This window comes from Ahaetulla prasina, chromosome 3 (genome assembly GCF_028640845.1).
Source record: "Ahaetulla prasina isolate Xishuangbanna chromosome 3, ASM2864084v1, whole genome shotgun sequence".
In the NCBI taxonomy this organism is placed as follows: Eukaryota; Metazoa; Chordata; class Lepidosauria; order Squamata; family Colubridae; genus Ahaetulla; species Ahaetulla prasina.
Window position 1 is genome coordinate 164,543,961 of NC_080541.1, and position 9,446 is coordinate 164,553,406.

General features: G+C 34.5%; 1 long non-coding RNA gene across 1 annotated transcript; it reads left to right on the forward strand.

Moving 5' to 3' along the window:
* Positions 1-3,846: 3,846 nt before the first annotated feature.
* Positions 3,847-9,191, forward strand: LOC131196033 (uncharacterized). The gene is made up of 3 exons (XR_009154609.1): positions 3,847-3,867; positions 8,513-8,598; positions 8,806-9,191. It is a non-coding gene; the product is annotated as an uncharacterized LOC131196033 (long non-coding RNA).
* The last annotated feature ends 255 nt before the right edge of the window (positions 9,192-9,446 follow it).

Below are 9,446 nucleotides of genomic sequence, written 5' to 3' on the forward strand. Positions count from 1 at the left end.
ACTACCTGTACTTAGGAACAAACTATACATTATATATAGTATATTATAAGATAGATTGGTTTAAGTATATAGAACCTCAGTAGATGTTGAGGGGCAAAGTGAAGATTATTTGTTAGATTTATGTGATAACCTCTCTTGAAAAGTAACACATGTATCCTGTCATCAGGACATAAACATAACACAACTTGACTTATATACTTGTGTACAGCATTGGAGTATAAATCTGAAAGGCTAGGGTTCACATCATGTTGTCAGGGTGTCCATTTCATCATTTTTCACTATGGCTTGTACCAAATACCTTTACATACCTTTTCCTAGAGTTAACAGGTGATGGTCTGATGCAGATCAAAACTGCCATGTCCAGAGAAAAGAGAAATGATTTCTTTCCTTCTTTAGAAAAAATAAATCGCCCTTCATGTCATGTTCTTCAAACATTTTCTATCGATACAAATTATATATATTTAAAAATGCCTGTGTCAGTGACTCTTTTTCTTTTTTTTACAAAAATGGAATCAGAAGCAAGGTTAGGTTTCCATTCTACACCTGTAGTGGACCGGATCCGAGTCAAGCCAAGATGCCTTAAAATAATGTTATACATATTGTATGTAAACAATACATAAAATAATACATGAACCTTTGCTACAAAACAAGCTAGAGCTCCAATAAATATTTTTTAAAAAGTAAAGTTTATTAAAAGTGAAATCATGAAAATCCTACTAGGGGCTCCTTCTCATAAAGATGGAAAGGAACAAATATGCTTTATTGCATATTTAGTTCTGGGTTTTTTTCAAGGTTTTGATTAAACACAGCAAAAAGAACCTTATGATTCATAAATATCACATAGCACAGACAAAGATCTTGTTGATCCTACAGGGCATTGCTACAATGATAGGATACTTCTTATTAGAAGATTTTTTTTATTGTAGGCCTAAATTTGTTCTCAATGAACTATTTATAAGACATGCTTCCAAAATATTATTTTACCCTGTCTCATTTTTGGACAATTGAGATGAGGTGAATTCCTTTTCATGCTAAGTTATGAACTGGAAGACTAGTGTCTTTTGATATCTTCGGAAAGATCTTCTGCCAATAGACCACACATCTGTATCATGATATTACCCAAGAGTTTGGGTGCTTCTTATAGAAAAGCAGGTTTTAATAATGGTTATAATGCCCTTTATACTTATCAAATAATGCAATTTCCCTTAGAAAGTATGATACTACTTGATGTTTGGTTCAATAGCAATTATTGACATTATGAAAATATGTGTATGTGCACACTCAGAAACACATTATGAAGTGTCAATAGAGAGTGTCCTCTAAGTCTAAAATTATTCAAAAGTTTTTTCCTCTTTTATCGAAGACTGAAAATAACCAACGATGGCTTACAGTCACGAGCAGCCTAAAGTTCTGATATTTTTTTTTAAGAAAGAAAAAAATTACACACAACAGGGAAATCAACTCTGGAACTGTTGTTGAGTTCATAATCCAGACTAAGTTACCGAGTGCTGATAAGTAAAGGAAGTTCAACCAGACAGTTTAATCCTTCAATTTCCTGTCCTCTAATCAGCCACTGCCTCTAAATTAGAAACATTCCTAACAATATTCAGGACAGGTGAAGGAAGAGGACAGAAATGAAACAGAGGCAGAGATATCTAGAAATATAAGTGGATGGTACAATGAAAGAACAAGATGTTTACTGGGAGAAAAAACATATATTGTGTAATAGTTAACATGAATAATATAACAGTGAAAAAGTAGTTAACAGTATTAATGTCCCTAAAAGATGAGAAAGAATGGGCTACAAATGCTAAATACTTTTGGAAGTGTTCAGAAATTTATATTGACCTGACTGCAAAACAAAATGTCTTTGATGAAATGTTGTGAGGCAGGCAAATGAACTATTAGATGAAAAGCTGATCATATTCTCTGCCCCGATATGATATTGAATGTATTTCCTTCAGAAGACGCGTTTAGTCGGTGAAGTGCAATCTGTCAAAGTTTTCTGAAGTTGTAAGCTCTGGCCATTAATGGCATTCTTTCATATGAGATTGTGAAATTTATCATCTAGAGTTCATGTTAGTGATTTCTGTCTTGAGAATACATATATTTTTAAATCAGTAGTTACACACTGAGTTGCATTACAGGCCATCTTGACAATTTTTGTAACTTCCAGTGACAACAAAGAATAAATAGGAGTTGCAACCAAAATGTCATTCAGGAATTAAGGGGAAGAAATTAAATGCCTGATGTTATACATATTGCTAGTAATTGTTTCCAGGATTAAAATTATTAGTAATTAGGAAAGGACACAGTATTATATTCCCAGTTCTAATTTAATATTGGTGAAATCCTGTTGGAAGCTTTATTCCCTAAATTACTGTTATATGCTGAACAGACACAGATAAAAGCATGTTGTATGTAGGTTGATAGTGAAAAGATGTCTAGGCTATAGAGTTTGCCACTTCAAAAAAATATTTTTAATAGCCAATCATCTGTTGGCATATATGTGAAGAATTTCTTTCAAAATAGTTCTTTATTAATGACATTGACATAAATGCAACAAATACCTCCATAGTTCTCAAGGATAAGAGTCAGATACAAGCTCAATCTATTACTTTTTTTACACCAGTCAAACTTCTGAACATTTTTAGCACCTAACTCCAAAATAATTTTGTTTTCAAATTATTAATGTTTTTATCACCTATATAATAAGTATGAGTGAAACAGAACTTGAGAAGGCTATCAGAAATGGCACATGCACCCTGATTCATAACTTTTGGGAACATATTAATATATTAAATACCTGTTAGATTTTATATTTCTCCCTCTTAAAAGAAAAAAAAAAGCTTGATTTAACTTTGTCATCTTTGGAGTGCCAAAGAATGCCAATTCATTTTCAGAAGTTTTTAAATTAAGGATGTCATATGAGTGTTAGCCTAAATTAATACCTGTTTCACAAATGCCATGATTAAAGCATGAGGTAGACAAGGTTAGATTTCAAAAGATTTCTTGCAAATCATTACAACAAATGTAATTACTGTTAAATATACACATGTACTGAGTCTTGCTTACAGTACTAGGAAATGTCTGATGATGCTGAACATATTTACTTGGCAGTACAGTCTCTGGAAATATTACAAATACCTTCAGGTTGTAGTTTCCTTAGATTTTTTTTATTTACTCCAGAGAAGAAATTAAATATCTTGACCACTCTATGTGATAGAGATAGAAAGACCAGTTTCTAATAATGGTGTTGAAGATGTGATGAGAAAGCAACATTACAAAGTTTAAACAATTCTTACTTAAAAACATACACACAGAGAGAAGTCCAAGCACTGAAGATAATTTCAATTTTAGCTGATATCCAACCAAACAACTATCTAACTACAAACACGCTGGGGACTATATGAAACCATGCCATGAAAAAAAAAGGGGAGAAAAAGAGAGAGGGAGGGAGGGAGGGAGAGAAAGAGAGAGAGAGAGAGAGAGACTCAGTCCCAGCCTAGGAGATTACTATGCCCACCCTTACAAAACAGCCATTTCTTTCATTATAATAGGTCTTTTCATCAAAATGACACAGAACCTTTAAAATTTGGACAGCATACTCTCCTACAGTAGAGACAGCAGCCACTTCAAACCGATTCTGAACCTGTTCCCTGAAATAAAACAAACTCGCTCCATTGACATACATAAATTGTTTACGACTCATTAAAAAGCAAAATTGCATATCACGCGGCTGGCAGCTGGGTCCATGCGGGTGGAAAGGGGGCATTCACTCATCTCTTTGTATGCTGGCAGTACCAAACTGAAGTTTAGCAGTAGGCAGTAGCTGAGATTGTTTTGTGCAGCCAGACGATGCATGAGGTAACTTTCAAAGCTTCTTTTTTTGTCTTTGTATGTTAAAATGCACTGTGTAGCAGAGTTTTGATTAAAAGAAGTTAACAGATGCGTTGAGATTTAAGGGTGAAAATACGCTTGATGTTATAGTAGAGACATTAAAATTGCTTACTTTTGTATCAATAATTGAATCCCGGTCTGAAAACGGACCTGTCTCTTACACAAAAACTTGCATAGATGGAGAGATTGTGTAAAAGGAAAAACATAACAGTTCTCCTTTTTAAAAAATTATTAGTATGTTAACTTTTAACAATGTGATTTTTTAAAATCTGTACATTTAGGGAATAAAATTAGGTATGCTAAAAGTTTAAGAACTTTCCGTAAGGCTTTATCCAAACAGTCTGTCTAGAAATAAAGCTTGTTTATTTTCTTGTCAAGTGCATTGCTTAATGTTTCCAGCCTTTTATTTTGTACATATTATACTTAAAATGATAAAACATAATCATCATCAGTGAGGTATAGCACAGTCTTGGGCATACTTTTAAAAGAGATGCAATCTTTTAAGATACAATATTGGGAGAATTTTAAGCAGCTCCAGTTTATCAGAAAAAAAAGGCAACAAATAGATATACTGACATCTTTAACATCAAAGTGTGCTGTCATGTACATATACCAAAGCAGTGCGGTTTTATGACTGTTCCACAGTCACATTTCAGAATTTATCAAGCTAAACAGTCAAATTAAAGGTCAGACTATTTCAGAGCATCCAAGAACATCCTTTCTGCATTTTCTCCTGACAGAAAATCTAATTGGAAAATTAGTAGTTTGATTAAAGTAGTGAGACTTCCCCTCCTTTAATTAACCAACATCAGCATGTAACATATACCTGGAGACTGCCAGTTAAACTTTTTCTAACAAGTGAAAGTTAAAACAAATATAACTCCCCCAACAACTTTTGATGCAAGCAACCAATTCCGCCAAACAGAACAATGAAATCCTTCTGTAGTTCACTTTTTCATGTCTTCCAAATCCGCAGGAGTCCTAAACTTCTCCGAGTGACAACAAAATTGATCTGGTAGAGAAGTTTCTCATGTATGTGTGGGTGCATGCATGTATATATGTAAGATTTTATGTTCCCACTTACTTGATTCAGTATATCAAACAACACAGTGCCATAGTCCATTTCATTGTAATTCCACTCATCAGTCCTTCTTTAAAACAAAACCAGCAACAAACCGTGATATCTATGTGAACTGAATGGAAGAGGCTCATAGTCCAGTTAGGAGCACATAAAATATGCATTTTCTGGCAGCAAAAATGCTTCTCTCCACAAAGTAATAATAATAATAATAAGAAGAAGAAGAGCAAAATCACTTTTTGCCTTAACAATTAAAATTACAGAAAACGTTTTAAAAAAAGCTTTTGAAAAAGGAAAAAGAAAAGAACAAGCTAACAAATTAATCCTTAACGGACAGCACGCTAACGAGGGCAGTAATGATTTGAGGGCTCCCTTCAACACAACGGGGTTTGCATCTTTGCTACAATGAGCTATTGTGCATCCTCTTAAGTCACTGTATCTCTGCTAGACTCAAGATGTCAAAGGTTGTCTGGCCCGAATGACCATGACATGTGAGTTAACTCATTTTGAGAGTGCCTTTGGAAACTTTAATAAAACTTTTAATTGCCTCTGAACGAAATTCAAGTAGGATCTATATAACATCCACCTTCTGAACCTAACTGGACAGGAACCTCTTCGAACACTAACAAATAAAAGGAAACATTAGACCAGCTCCTTCTATGAGATAACATCCATGCCATCAAATGTCCCATGCCACCAAAAAAAAAAAATGCCAACAGAGCTTTTGCCCCCTAAAATTGGGATGGCCTGCAATAGCTTCAATTTTGTCAACAAGTATAAAATATACACACTCTATTTATATTTCTACCCATGCAAACACATGTTCGCAGGCAGAGATAGAACGAGAATCTGCAACGCCAAAGTTCAACAAAGCATAACAGCTCAATGGGAAAAAGAGTGAAACGAAAACTTTGTCAAGCTACCTATCCAGCTAGGTTTAGCAAGAAAAGTGCAGGGGAAAAAGCCTGAGTGGGGAAAAGCTGCCACTGTCTTCAAATGCAGGGCACACGAATGGTCTCTTGTTACAGAGGGGGAAAAACACACAAGTGGGACAAGTGGAAGGCTGCTCCAGTGAAGAGTGTGAAAAAAAATATATCCAAATGTTAATTTGATAAATGTGAGGTCTGGGACATTTTGTCAAAGAGGGAGGGAAAGTAGAAAAAAGGAAGGAGGGGGAAGAAAAAGGCAGCCGTGCTGCCAACTCACCATCCACCAAGTTCTGGCCGAGATGTCATAGCAGAGCTGCCATTTGATGGATCCGTCGGAGGTTTTCCCTGCCATTATGCTGTCAGCAAGCTTCATCTGATGCTAACTCACGGGAGATAAGACACCTAATTGAGAAAACACTTGCACTGGCATGTTGGGCAACATGTAGCCCGGTCCATACCATATGGAATCATGGGTAAAAAAAAAATCTCCTTGACAGTGAACCAATCTCTCACAGACCCAGTGGCAAGGTGAAATGGGGATGAAAAGTCATCTGCTTCTAGCCTTGCTGTCTTCTCCTCTCTCTCTCTCTCTCTCTCTCTGTCTCCCCCCTCCCTCTCTCTCTCTCTCTCTCTCTCTCTCTTTTTTAAAGTAAGAAGCCACCGCTTAACATCAAAGAGAGGAGGGTAAAATTAGAGTTTCATCACTCAGATGATTTTGGTTTACAAAGTTTTTCCCCTTTCGGTTTTTTTTTCCTCTCCGGGCCCCCCCTTAAAAAAATGGAACAGAGACTTAGTCCGACAAAGGCAGGTAGTGGACTGCAGAGGGAGATTGCCACAGGCTATTAGCCTAAAATTTCTGCTTGACAGATGGAACTGCTTAGAGACTATCATGCAATGTTTTGGACGTATGCTTTTTTTTTCCTCCTCCAAAGAGAGAGAAAGAGAAAAAAAAAAAAGAATTTCAAGACTGATTCTGTATCTGTTTATCACAGCTACTTTTCCCATGAATGTGATCAGGGAGCAGGAGGAAGACGGGGACTAGAATGAAGGTTTCAATTTAATTTAATTTAATTTAACTTAATTTAATTTTTTTGGCATTATGTACAATTTGGTAGGTAATCATTTTAAGAAATAAAGAAGAGAATGCAGATCTGAATAACTGAGGATTTTTATTTCTTCTTAGTAATTAAAACAGTTTTATCTTCCATAATATTAAAATATTAAAAATGTCTTATGTAAAAAAATCTCCTCCTCTTCCTCCTCCTCCTCCTCCTCCTTCTTCTTCTTTTCCATTTTTTTAACATGGTTTGAATATCCAAATGCCAAATGATATATACTTTCAAATATAATCATATAATAAATAGCATGCTACAGATCTTAATTTCCATGAAATGAAATATTTTTTCTAAGGTATTGCAATAAAGGAAATCATATTTATTTCATTTGTTTACTGAAGATGACAAAGTTTGTCACTTTTGATTGTAGGATGTTCTATAAAGACACATTTCCTACGCTCCTAAATTATATGATTCAATCCCTAAATATTAAAAGAAGTTGTGCAGTCTTAGCAACAACATGAAATCAAAGGATAATTCCTATGGAATCTCTGGAATGCCAAGGAAAGTGCCAACCATGTAATATGCATTCCCTATATATTTTTAACAGCCACTCAGTTATATTTCATGTTTATTAGGAAGCGTGTCACACAAGTTCAACATTGTTTACTTTGCAGGAAATGTGCATAATTGTACAGTTGAATGCCATTGTCATAAAGTTGCATATATGAATGATCAACATACTCCCCCCCTTTAGTTGCACATTTCTCAATCAGATATAGACAGACAGGTTGATTATATGAGAATACATTATAAAAGTAGAGATATGAAAAGCCTAAATGTCCTATGCTGTACTCTTATTAACACAGGATTTCTCTTAATTATTTTATTAAAGGGAAATTGATTATCCTATTTTTAAGTGATTTAATCTTTTGTTCTCCTCGTTAAAGAAAAGGAAGGCTATGCCACCACTGTGACTTTGTGAGTAAATATAAGCTTATATGTTTACATCCTAACAATGAATAATTGCGAAATCGTAGTATGAAATACTATAGAAGGATTAAAAATTCAAATACTTTAGATTCTTCGAAACACATGTTCTTCTAACTCTTGAATTACATAGCATTATCAGGTGCAATTAGTTTCTAACCACTCTTGTAGCTCTATAGGGCTAAAGAATTTCATTTTATTTTATATTCAAAGAAATTGATGCTTTTTAGAGATGTCTTATTTCTTTTGATACAATCAAAGGCGGATACAGTTAGCTTGCATGCATATAAACATCTCTTTGTGTATAACACTGATTCATAGATATGTTTGGTGTGTATATATTCTAAAATCAGTAACGCAGGTGCCTGACATCTCATTATGCTTTGTATATTGAGTGTCAACTCCTTTTCTAGGGAATATCAAAATTGTAGTCAGAGCTACAAAGAAGAAAATAAACATTAGAAAAAGATAAATATTGTCACAGTGAGCCTTCTGATTGATGGATTAAACTACCTCCAAGGTTCAATTCAGTTTGATTAAAATTGTTCTTTCTTCCTTAGCCTACCTGATGGACTTCAAGGACTTCACAGAATTGTTAAAGTAAGACTATTAAACAACAACCAGCATTTAAACAATATCAGATCAGGTATTTGTCCTTCTCCACAACTAGCTAGCAATTGTGATTATTAACTCAATAACTGTACCTACATTGTTTTCTTCTATTAAAATGCAGCTGAATAAAAATGAACTGCAGTCTACATGATTACTGCCTGAGGCTGACACAGGCTTATATGATCTTATATTGACTGATAACTGTTCTATTTATTATCTTTCTGTTGTTCAACACTTACAGATCTTCGGCCCTAACACTGAAGCTACAAATTAACCACGAAAAGCACATAAAATACCCACAGCGACTGCTGGAGAACAACATTCAGAATGAATATGAACTCTCTCCATTGCAAATATACAGTAGTTGGAAATCAAATAAAGAACCAATGCAGTTAAATAACCATGTTTTCGATCCAGAACAATTAGGGTGCAGTTAACTTTACCATTTTTCTCTATGATGTGGGTGGCAGTGAATCTATTCTTATTGAGCCACGAGTCTTTTTCTAAGTGAGCTGTTACTAATAGCCTTGAAAGAAGATTAAATGCAACATGTTAAATATTACAATTATTGTGGAAAACAAAATTATTTGGTGAACATAATGGGGAGCAAATCAAGCATTTAACATGATCCAGGAAATGCTGCTCTAAACAATTGCATTTGTTTTATGCAATTTTTCTCCCTTTGATTACTGACAGATGCCGTTTTGGAAACAAACATCTAAACAGTTTTCCTTCAATCACAGAAAAGGGAAAAGGAAAATAATAAGTCCCACACATTAGAAAATGACTACATGTTTTGAATTTAACTCTTGTCAGTCACTGTTCTGCAAACATGACATGTCAATGGCCGCTATGCAAAATATTTCCATTGGACACTTAACC